Here is a 12,948-nt window from a genome sequence, read left to right as displayed (position 1 = left end):
TCATCCGTGAACAAAGAGTTCCCTGAGACTGAGAAAGTAAACAAGGAGAATCAATTAGCTCAGAATAGAAATGCAATTAGATGCTGCAATTGTTTTAGTGGTGCTAATGGAAATGAATTGATTACGACGGATGATAACGCTCATAAAGATCCTTCTCCAGAGGGATCAAAGGGTGGCAAGTGCCATAAACATGACACCCCTTCCCACTCATTAATTTATTTTCCTACTTGAATGAAGGCCAAATCAGCAGTTTGCCTGCCAAAGAAATTACAAGGTGTAATAGAAAAGGAGCTCGGAGTGGGAGGGAGGGCTGGAAAGATAGCCAAAGCAGTGGAGTTCTAGGTGAGCGTCATCCAGCGTAGGGGGAAGATGGAAATCACTTTAAAATACTACAACTCAAACCATTTTGAAAGAATATGAGAACAACCACCAATTATTTCAAAATACGTACCAGAGACTTTATAGTTTTGTGTTCGTTTGTTTTTACTAGCTAGGTATACAGTCATGTTTCACTCTGTCATTGCAAACCAGAGGACAGCATGACGCACGTGATGGATATTCTTGTCATGTTCACAATAAGCAGAGGTTAAAAATAGGCAGATGCCAAGAAGAAGTTTCCATGCAGCTGCACGGAACCTGATTCCCCAGTCCCTTCCATTAATAATTCTTTGCTGTGAGATAACCTTTCACATCAATCTAACAAGGCAGGAAGCTGGAGCATATGAACTGATTGCACTTCAGTAAATACTTAGCTTTGACGCGAGTGATTTGCTGGTGTGGCGGAGGTAAACCGGTTAGACACATTTATGGCTCCTCTTCCTCCGTCATCCAGATGGGCCAGGCTAGCTTGCTGAGAATGACTCCGTGTCTGATTGTGTGCCTGCTTCATGAGCAAGCGTGAAACAACTCTGGGCCTAGTTAAGGAGGTGCTGAGGTCATAACGTTTGCTGCCAGGGGCATTTCTGCAGCACACCTTGTTCCTGCTCACAGGGCTGTGAAAGTGAAGGGAATAAGCAGCTAAAGAACTGAACCGTTTGCTACATGAAGATACCTGCTGGCAGCTGGTTCACCCCTAGGAACGCTGATCATGTCCGAAGTGCCAGCATGGCCAGAGGTGACGCCTTTGAATGCATCTCTGTGCTCAGAGCTACGTGGCTGTTTTAACAGCGTTCCCGTCCTACACAATCTGAATCTCCACCACCTTCTCACAGGGAAATGATTGCACTTGAGACAATGTCTCTCAGCTCATGCACCGTCTTCACTGGTTTCCTCCCTGACATTTCCTCTGTGGTAAACAAACAGTTACCATTAAATACATGGCAAAGAGATTAGTTCTTTGTGCCTATCTTATTGCCCTCCAAACAACTGACTTGTTATCCTGCTCCAAGTAGTGATTACCAGTTGAGAAGCTAATTAGCATGCTGCTATCTCCAAGAGCACAGAAAAATACTTGAGGAGAGCAGTAATTTCACACGACATAAAGAGCCCAGTTGTTAATAATTAAACCCCAGACAACCGCATTCCAATAATGCTGGGGGTCTGAGGTCAATGCAGACCCCAGGGAATGTAGGGTTAATGTTGAAAACACCTATTCTACTGGTACACAAACACTAGGGAACAAATACTTGGTTGGTGTAAAGGGGTGAAACATCACAGATGTCAACGGAGCTGAACCTGTTTATGCCTGCAGACAACTGGGTCAAATTCCACCTGGATTTTACATCCTGTGCAATGTTAACACCTCAATCAGAGTAATATTTCACCCCAACAATTGTAAAGAGGTTGTCTCCAAGCACAGGATGGAGCACTGGAAGATGCAGAGTCTCTTCACGGCTGGGTGAGATTTCGGGGGAAATTACTCTGCAAAGTGACTCTGCAAGATAATGGCCCCTCTTGACTGAGTTGATCTGTTCCTAGTGCATCTTCAGCTCCCATCAGCTGACTTTAGTGATTAAGGTAAGAGTTATTCCTTGTGGGGCCAGCTCAGCAAAGGACAGTGAGCGTCTCTCCCTTACTAGGTTCCAACCAACGATACCTGAGCAAGCCGATTAGCCGGATAGGAAAAATCTGGACTGCAGAATCTTTATTCTTGAAGATGGTGGTGCAGGAGATGGGTGTTTTAAAAATTACGCCTTTCAAAATAAGAGCCCCGGCCCTGCAGTGATTGATTTGCTAAAAACATGCACACTGGGAGTTCAGAAAAACATCTCACAACAGGGGGCCTCTGAGCTCTGCAGAGGTGTCAGCCCAAATTAGGGGTTACATAAGAAAATGGGAACTGGGGGGATGGCCGGAGGGTTATCACCCAGTGATTTCCATCAAGATGAGGCATAAAACTATGAATTAACGGGACCGATAGAACAATTCTGTATGAACCGGGGGCTCTGCAACTTTGCCATTCCAATCTAAACATCACAGGCCAATAGACAAAGATACTAGCGATGTAACTGTAGCTGGAGAACTGGCAGACCAGTACGTGGGTAATTGGCCTGGGTTTGACAGAAAGCTTAATGGGAGGAATGGGATTAGAGGACAGGGTTTGAACCCAAGCCAAGACCCACACCCAGCAGGGAGGGAAAGTGCCTCTGAGAAGCCCTGGGACAGATGGGAAAAACCAGTGTTCTGTGTTGGAGGCCAAGTGCAATTTGAGTTGCCTGACCACGGTTTTGAGGCCTAGCATAGCTTCAGTTGCTTGCTTGACCATTCTGGCCTCCGCAGCCTGACAGCTTCCAGTTGGCAGAGACAAATAGGATCACTCAGTAACCTTGCAGATGTCTCAGTTTCTGCATACCATGGCACATAATAAGATGAAATTCACAACATTTACACTTTTTATATATTAGTGCAACATTGCTTTCTTCTCGAACTTCCTAATTGTTCCAAGATATATTGAAAATCTGAATTAATGGTCCAGACAGTGCCTTGGTCAGCTCTTTTAAAATTCTTGGATGAAAATTATCTGGACCACCTGATTTAAAACTATCTCACTTTAGTAACTGCTGTTCAACATCCTCCTAAGTTACTTGTGGAATGGGAAATATTTCATCAACATCATATGAACACATTATCTGGATTTTCTTATATACAGAACAAAAATATTTATTGAACACATCTATGTTTACTGCATTATCATTTCCAGCTAGTAATGGGTCAATACCATTGTTAGGAATCTTGATATATTTTTAAAACTCCTTCTTAATGTTCTTAACTCTGTTGGTCATATAGTTCTGTTTATGTCCTTTTGCTTCTCTTATCTAGCTTTTACAATTCCTAGTTTCTAAATTGTATTGATTTCTGTCAACTTCCCCCTTTTCCATTTGTTTATAGATATATATAGATATAAAAGGAAGTAGAGGCATATTATACTTACACACACACACACACACACTTTCACTTCCTTTTATGCCAGTCTTTTTTTTTTAAATCAGTGTGGCCTTCTCTCTTGGTTGTGGGATTATAGCTTTTTGAGCAGTTCCCAGCTGATCTGGCTCATAATTGATTTCAGCTTTGTGAAGCTGACCTTTTTAAACATCAAGGGTATATATCACTAGTTGGGACTTTATTCTGTTTACACATAACAAATATAATCAAGTCATGATCACTTGCACCTAAGTAACCTCTAATTGTTAGTTCTTGGAATTTCTGAATTCCTCTTCCTCTCTCAAGGTGAGGTATGTTATAGAATTTCCCTGTGTTGGATGCAACACTTTTGATTTAGGAAATTGTCACTTATAGTTTTGGGGAATTCCAAGGATGTTTTAGTATCGGCAGCATGAGACCTCCGGCGTGTCACTCAGATTGAAGTCCCCCATGATGATGCAGGTTTTTCTCTCTACACGTTATATATAGGTGCTTAAGCCCTTGTTCTCTTGTATGGTTTTAGCAGACACCAACGAAAACCTCATCTTGTGCTTTATCTGTTACAACATTGATCCATAAATATTCAAGATCATTTGCTTTTGATTTGGAAACAGGTAAGGCCGTCTTTGACGTAGTACCACTCCCCTTCCCTTTTCTGCATTCAGTTCTTCCTAAATAAGTGATCATCTGCGATTTTGGTAATCCAGCATGTTACTCTTCTCACCAGATTTCAGTAATACCATCTAGGTCAGATTTATGCTCATAAATGAGCAATTTCATTTCCTCTTGTTTATTTCCCAGGTTCCTGGTACTGGTGTATTGGCATTTATATCATTTCTTCTCTTCATGTCCTTTGAGACCTTGATTGATATTGTTTTCGACATCATCATTTTGTGTTAAATGAGTGCTCATTTGTTCCTCCTTTTCACCTTCCTCTTCTGCTATTAAGTTTATCTCCCTCTTGACTACTCTAGCCTGTCTGTCCTAGAGATGATCGGTTCCCCTTCTACTGAGATGGAGGTCACCCAAACTATAGAGCCCCTCTCTCTGTAGAAGGTGAACTGCTCTACCTTACCCCCCTTACCTAGCCAGAGGTTCACTTGCAGAATCTTCTGCCTTCTGCCTTCCTTCACTTAGGGCACAGGAAGGATTTCCGAGAAGGTCAGTGGACATTCCTCTCCATCAACACCCTTTTGAGTTCTCCAAAGTTGTCTATAATCTGAGGTATCACGTAAAGCAGTGTCATTAGTGCTAATATGCATGAGCACCAGTGGAGCCTGGCCTGATGACTTCAGAAGTCTACGCAATCATAAGCTCACATCTTTTCTTTGTCTTGTCTTTGCTCCAGGAAGACAACACGCGGTCCTGTTGTCTGCCTGTCCTTCGCAGAACGTTCTTCCTATTCTTCTTAGCATAGAATATCTGACACGGATCACCTGTTTTCTTTGGAGATCTTTTTGTAGACATGTTGGATAGTGTTGCCGGTTGGGTTGAGCAGTCATCCTCAGGTATGTCCTGCACAGTTCACCGTTCCACTCCACCAGCTGGGTCTTCAGAGGTATTTTCTCCAGTTTCCACATTCAGAAGCAGACATGGTTGGATACTAGTAACTATGTAGGATTCCTCTGGGTCCTCTTCTTTCTGGGGCTCAGAACCTGTCCAGCATCATCTTTGTTTTTAAGAACAGAGTAAACAGATGCAGTCTAATGGTCTGACCTCCAAAAAAAAACCAAAAAAACCCCCTACTACTAACTTTTATAAGGACCACAGAATAAGACCCATAATTTATTCCAACTTTTTATTTACATATTCATAATAAAACATTCTTATTGACTAGAGCTGTACAAATCTTTTTGTACAAAAAGTTATGCAAAAATTGACATAACATTTTTCTGACATTTTTATCAATACTTTATTGTAATGCTTATCAAAAATGTTTTTAAATCAGCCCTGAAATATTTTGTTTACTGAATACCTGTTTTTTACTGCAAAAACACAGTTTTTGGTAAATAATACATTTATATAATGGATTTCAAAAACAATTTCAATGAAAATATTGGTAAAAAGTGTTGTGAAACAGTTCATGTGGTATGAGTCTATTTTGAACCCTGAAAAATGGAAACAATTTCAATTTTTGTACCATGTCTGACACTAACATGTAAGTTAGAAGGTGGCGTTGTTCAAAGTCATTAATCTGGAAAAGAGTTGTTTTTATGTCAGTAAATTCTCCACACCTTTTAGGGTTGCTCCCTAATTGCTGGACGTTTCACCTTTGGAAACTTAACTCTTTTTATGAAACTAATGGGTGTGAAATTCCAAGGCAAAATGTTAGCTAAAAATTGGACATGGCTGAATTTGTTAGTTATGTGTTTTGGTGCTAGCTGAGATACACAGCCTATATTGTTAAAGTAAAGCTGTCATCTAAAAATAACAATAACTACTGAGGATCTTCCCAGATACAACCTTCATTTCCACTGTTCTTGATAATCTAAACAAGCAGGTTTGAAACATCATGCTTAGCATCTCTGCACCCAATTTGCTTGCACCCCCATGATTAACTTAGAAAAAGCACCAGGAACAAGATATTTAGCAAAATAACTGTATATAAGTATAATGATATGCATTGAGCAAAACCAATAAGCATTCCTGTTTGCTCAGCTCTGTCTGAAGTTTCCTTGTGCTTAATCCTTGAGGTTTTCTTGTGTCTTGTGGTAAGTATGGCTGAGAAGGAGTGAACTGCAGTGATAATGATCACTCTGTATTTTCTACTCTTTGTCCATGTTCATAAGCATATTTAAAGGGCACTTAGTAAAAGTGATGACAACCTAACTGACAATCTACTATTAATGGAAAACAATTAGCAGGCTGTGTAGGAAGGTAGCTGCCTAAAACATTATGTTCAGGATACAAAATGGCTTATTTTTCCATTGACGATGATGGAGACTTCCGTTGAGTTCAATGGACGAGCTACAGTCACTTATTGTGGGTCCTAATTTGAGACCAAAGACCAATTTCAGACCTGCAGCTCTGTCTGTAAGTGCCACAGGAGAAGACAATTGTAGATGAACATACGGAACTTTTAGCTTTTCACGTTGCATGGCTCTCCTTGACTACAGCAATCCATGAGCTCTCAAAGTCTTCCAGTCCAAGGTAGCAGACCTGTCACCATCGGATCTTGTCATGGGCTAAGAGCTCCCAGGTGTTAAGGTTGACATTGCAAGATGGGTGGTTGGCCTTAAGAATGTCTTTATAACATTTACTTGGTCTGCCCCTAAAATGAGTTCCAGTCTGCAAGTCTTCATAGAAGACAGCCTTCAGAATTCTACTGTCAGACATATGGACCATATATCCCCACCATCTCAGCTCCACTCACACTATAAACGCTTCAATGCCCGTGATATTGCCGCACTCAAGGACCTCAGTGTTTGGAAGTAAACCTTAATTCCCATTATCTGCTGTAGACATTGTAAGCAGAATTGGTCCAAGTATTTTCTGCACCATCAATAAATAGTTGATATGTTGCAGCCATAGAGAGGCGGGATGATGATCACGCCATGGTAAACATCGCTTTTTTGTACGCCTGACACAGTGTTCATTCCAGAGATGACGCTGAAGTTTCCTGAAGGCATTGCAGGTTGCACCAATGTGCTTCATAATGTCATCGTCAATCATTGCATCTCTTGAAACGATACTGTCTAGGTTGAAAAATTGGTCAATGACCTCGAGTGGTACATCGCCAAGGGAATGGAGAAGAGGCACTTCTTCCAACTTGAGACTGGACCACGATGTCTGTCTTCTTTAGGCTGCCCGTTAAGCCAGAATGTTTTGCTGCACATGCAGAGCAATCAATGAGCAGTTGAGTGTACCTCAATAAAGCACTATTTTCAGCTAACAGTAATTCATGAATAATTGTCTTCCTAACTTTTGTCTTTGCACTTAGTGATGCAGATTCAAGAAGTCTCCATCCATACTGTACTGCATATAAATGCATGATCAATGTCTCTGAATGCATCTATTAGAACAGCTACAAACTTGATGCTAAATAATGTCAGAGCAAGAACAGAGCCTTGTTTTACTCCATTAGTGACAACAAAGGGAGCTGAGCACCAACTTGCAGATGACTGTTCACAGGCCATCTTGACTGACGGTGTCAAAGGCTGTAGTAAGATTGATAAAAACTACATATAGGTCTTGATTCTGCTCATGGCATTTCTCTGTGAATTTGCCCGAATGCAAAGATCATGTACCATACGCAGAATGGAAGCCACATTGGCTTTCTGGCAGTATCATCTCTGCTAGTTGATCAATTAGCCCAATGGTTTTCAACCTTGTTTCAATTGTGGACCCCTAAAAAATGTCAAATGGAGGTGCGCTGCCCCCCCTCCCCTTTGGCAATCTTAGACATATCCCTGTGTACCCCCGACCAGAGGCTGAAAACCATTGAATTAACCAGTTTAGCATGACACATGTGAGTATCTTTCCTGCAGAGGCAGGGAGCGAGATGCCATGCTGGTTCACGGAAGAAGTGCTATTGCTTTTCCTTTTGCACAGGTGAATAATTTTGGTTTAAGTTCCTGGGGCACAGCCTCCTATTCCCAAAACTTTAAGTAGAGACCAGATTAGCAAAAGTTGCTGCTGACACAATGGAAGGGCAAATCAGCACCTTATTGTTGCCACTGCCAGCCCCACAACCAGCTTGGGAGGTTCACGATACTGTGACTGCCCCTAGAAGCCCGAGTAAGAATCTTCCTTTTAAAGCACCATGACAGCAATATTGCTTTTACAAAACTATCTGTGTGGGAGTTACCACAGCCCTCAGCTTTGGCCTGTCTCTGCTCCCATTGGAGACAACGGCAATTGCCTCTTCCCACCACTCACTGACTCCACTGGGAGCAAAATTAGGCCAACACTGAGTACTTTGGGGCATAATTCTCCTTTGATTCACATCAAGGCAATAAGTAACCTCATTGAGGCTTCAGGGGGTGACTTCCAGACAGAGTTTCGCCTTATGCTTAGAATTTTGCTTAAAACGAATAATTTTGACACAAATGTAATTGTATGTTTTCGTGTTACCCAGGTAACTGTCTTCTCTTCATGAGGAGCATAAAGACATCTACAAACAGCATTGTATAAGTACAGGATCCCTCAGGGCCCATGCAACCTCGCCTGGCTGGACTAAGACATTCCCTCCCTAAAAGAAGATTGAGACTAAATGAGACATGGGTCCACCAGAATCTCTGCCCCCACCAACAAAGCTTTCTGCCTACTCACTGGGGGAGGATCTCAGCCGCACCTACCTGGGGCCTCCCACATGACCAGGAGAAGATTTGGTGTCTCCCAGCAGCCTTTGTGACTCTGGGCTGAATTCACTGACTGGCGCTCAGCTTACTCAGCCAGTTCTCATGCAGAAGTAGCCCAGTGCCAAGCAGATCTCTTGGCAAAAGTCAGACAGACCTGCAGTCATAGAATCATAGAAGAGTAGGATTGGAAGGGACCTCAGGAGGTCATCTAGTCCAACCCCCTGCTCAAAGCAAGACTAACCTCAGCTAAATCATCCCAGCCAGGGCTTTGTCAAGTCACATCTTAAAAACCTCTAATGGAGATTCCACCACCTCCCTCGGTAACCCATTCCAGTGCTTCACCACCCGCCTAGTGAAAAACTTTTTCCTAATATCCAACCTAGACCTCCCCCCTGCAACTTGAGAACATTGCTCCCTGTTCTGTCATCTGCCACCACTGAGAACAGCCTAGCGCCATCCTCCCTGGAACCCCCTTTCAGGTAGTTGAAGGCTGCTATCAAATCCCCCCTCACTCTTCTCTTCTGCAGACTAAACAAGCCCAGTTCCCTCAGCCTCTCCTCATAAGTCTTGTGCTCCAGCCCCCTAATCATTTTTGTTGCCCTCCTCTGGATTCTTTCTAATTTGTCTACATCCTTCCTTTAGTGGGGGAACCAAAACTGGACACAATACTCCAAATGTGGCCTCACCAGTCCCAAGTAGAGGGGCATAATCACTTCCCTTGATCTGCTGGCAATGCTCCTACTAATGCAGCCCAGTATGCCATTAGCCTTCTTGGCAATAAGGCCACAATATTGACTCATATCCAGCTTCTTGTCCACTGTAACCCCCAGGTCCTTTTCTGCAGAACTGTTGCCTAGCCAGTCGGTCCCCAGTCTGTAGCTGTGCATGGGATTCTTCCATCCTAAGTGCTCGCACTTGTCCTTGTTGAACCTCATCAGATTTCTTTTGACCCAATCCTCTAATTTGTCTAGGTCACTCTGTATCCTATGCCTACCCTCCAGTGTATCTACCACTGCCCCCACCTTAGTGTCATCTGCAAACTTGCTGAGGGTGCAATCCACCCCATCCTCCAGAGCATTAATGAAGATGTTGGAGGAAACTAGCACCAGGACCAACCCCTGGAGCACTCTGCTTGTTACCGGCTGCCAACTAGACATAGAGCCATTGATTACTACCTGTTGAGTCCGATGCTCTAGCCAGTTCTCTATCCACCTTATAGTCCATTCATTCAACCCATACTTCTTTCACTTGCTGGCAGTGAGAGCTGCTTCTTCCACACCTCCAGTGCAGGATCCTTGGTCTCCAAGTCAACGCCCGCCTCCAAACGCAGGGACCTGAACATGGTGTTCCAAACATCTTGCCTTAATACAAATGAAGGCCTGATTGTGATATCCCTCTGGCTTCACACCAGTGTCATGGGCTTTCTCTTGGGTGTGGCTCTGTTCTAACATTATGCCAGCACCTGACCCTGGCCCAGGGCTAGTTCAGCCGCCAGGGATCACTTGGGCGTAAGAGCCCATGGAAATGCCACCTTTGCCTTGGGATGTCACCTACACCAGCTGGGTGCCACCTGAAGATTCCCAGTCCTTCAGAGTCTTGGCTGTGTCAGCTGTACAGGAGGTCTGCACGGCCACAGCGGTAGTGGGGCTGAAAATCTGACTTACTGCTGGCAATGGCGTTACTCCTGATCCCATCAGCGTAAAAAAGTTCAGAAGAGGCCCTACTCAGCCATTTTGGATTCCCTTTGCCACAGGAGGAACTGGACGTGGCCTCTTCCATGACTTGGTTTTGTTTGAAAATGCCTGTTTGAGAGTAAGTTTCAACAGGGAAGAGATATCAGCATTATGGCGGGGAGCTGGCCGGTACCATTTCGGTTTGTGTTGTGTCTCTGTGTAAGGACAAAAGCTAGCATGAAACAGCACTACCAGTGTGAAATGAGCTTTAATAATTAATCCTACAAAGAGTGAAGATTAAAGATTTATTCTGGGCTAAATGGAGCCATTAGCAGAACAACTCTTTCTTCCATTTTTCCATTTGGAGCACACAATTTACGAATGCGAATGTATTCTCACTAAAACACTGAGCAACGGCACCGTCCTACTCGCCTGTAAGCTTCATGTGCCCAGACTCAGGACGCTTATAGCTGTTGCTTCCTCGTAGCTCTTTACCCTTGCAGCTTCTGGGCCTCTTTAAAATGAGGGAATCGCTCCTTAAATTCGCTTTTAGTCTGGGAGCAAATAACAAAAAGCGAAGCTCCATTTCCATATGTGACACAGTACCAGCTGTCCTGTCAGTCACGTCGTGTTATGACACAGTGGTCACTGTAGGAATAGTAACCTCAAGATCCACACACTTAATACGGGTGATACCATTTTTTACTCTGCTTTGTCTCATGCTAGTTCTTACACCATGCTCATCTCACTGTGGTACCGGAGCTCCTTCCACCAAGGCATTAGCACCATGCATAACAATCTGTGACATGCTTGTTCTCTCATCGTCTCCCCCCAGGAGAAGATGGTGCACTGGAGTCTCTTAGTTTAGGGTTCTTTTTACATAGCACACATTGCTCCATGTTTATGTTAGAGAAGACAAGGTCAAAGCTATGCATCTTGCACTGGGAGCGGAGGGTGGAGAGGTCTGGGGCAGTCTTTACTCCTGTGGGATTTCATTCACACAGTCTCAGATTTGCCCGTCTCCTGTTCCGTCTCCTGCACAGATGACCCCTACCCTTCGTGCACCCTTTGTGTAGACAGGTCCGTCGTGCCAGCGGCATGGCTTTGTGCCAGGAGCTACACACTCCAACAAGCACCCCAACTGGACTCAATGGACTAAGCGTGGAGCAAGGTGCTTGGCAACATGAGCATAGGCAGCGGTGTCAAGCAGTGCAGGACTGTATGGTTCTCACCCTTGGGACTCCATGGAGAGAACTCTTCCTACTCATGGCCAAATGCAGGGAGGGCAATTTTCCTCAGTTCGCGCACAGGCTTCATGGAGGAAGAATGGGGGAGAGGTAGGAAGAAGATTTCTTGTACCCTCTTCCCACTGGCCAGTGGCCAGGTCAGCAGTGCATTTAAAGGGGCTACCCAAGTATCCTTTTGGCAGAAGGGGTCCATTACTTGTTTTCTGCGATATGTCTAAGTTCCATGCAGCACATGAGCCTGTGGAACACACGGCCACAGGATGTATCTGTGGCCAAGAACTTAGCAGCATCCAAAAATGGTTGTATATTTATATGGATAACGAGAAGATGTAAGGATAAAAGAGAGTTTTAGAATGGATCTAACCTCTCATCTTCAGTGAATAAGCCAACCTCTATCTGCCTAAGCGTTCAGGGTTAGAAACAGTCCCTTCTGTGGCTCAGATTATGAAATTTGTCAATGGGTTTGGTCTATGTTAATTGCAGTGGGGTGGGAACCTTTCTTCAGTGTCCTTCACAGAAGGGCTTAATTTGTGATCTCAAGTTACTCAATCAATTCTGCACCACAGTCCTTACCATTCAGTCACACCAGAAGGATTTTAACAAGGCTTCACAGTTCGAAGGAGAATGACCGTCTGGAATTCAAACTGCTACAAAAGCCTTTTCTCATGCTGGTAAGCAAAGGTGCCAGTGTTACTCAAGAGCCACTGGGCTAGGGCTAGGGCTAGAGCTACTGGTGCTACAGTGTGCTGAATAGTTCAACAAAACTCCGCTGGAAAACAAGGATTATTTCCGGATTGGAAGTAAGCATCGTGTCTGACGCCTAGAGATTGGCTTCTTCACACATCGAAGGGTTCAGAGTGACTGCCTGGTCCCTAGTTGAGCAGCGTGCTTTTCCAAACATCCGTCTTAGCACATCGTCTCATGGTACAGTGGGTTATTTCAGGTTCGCTTATGTCACATCTTGTCAAGTCACATTAATCACATTAAAAAAGTTTGTGCCGCAGTGCTGGGCGAGCAGACACGCGGCCAACATTTTACAAGGAACCCTGCTGGCCTGGACTAAAGTAGGTATCTCTGCTCTTGTACTAGCCTGGTAAAATTGAGACAAAATGTGGTCTCATTGCATCTTCCAGGGCAGACAACTGGAGCATAGAACCCAGAGGTTCTACAGATGCCGGGGCGCAGAGCAGCACAGTGTAACATCTGGTGCCTAACGGGACGTTCTTCTACTGAGTAAATAACTTAATGAGAGGCTGAGTTTCTGGGCCATGGCTAGTTTGGGGTAATTTTCATAATCGTTTATTTATACGGTCAGGATGTGGCTCTCATTTCATTACATTACAATTTAAAGCTCTGTATTTTTTGTCT

Source organism: Emydura macquarii, unplaced genomic scaffold (genome assembly GCF_026122565.2).
Source record: "Emydura macquarii macquarii isolate MOO-44397 ecotype Brisbane River unplaced genomic scaffold, CSIRO-AGI_Emac_v2 contig_1253, whole genome shotgun sequence".
NCBI lineage: Eukaryota > Metazoa > Chordata > Testudines > Chelidae > Emydura > Emydura macquarii.
This window is presented reverse-complemented; position numbering follows the sequence as displayed.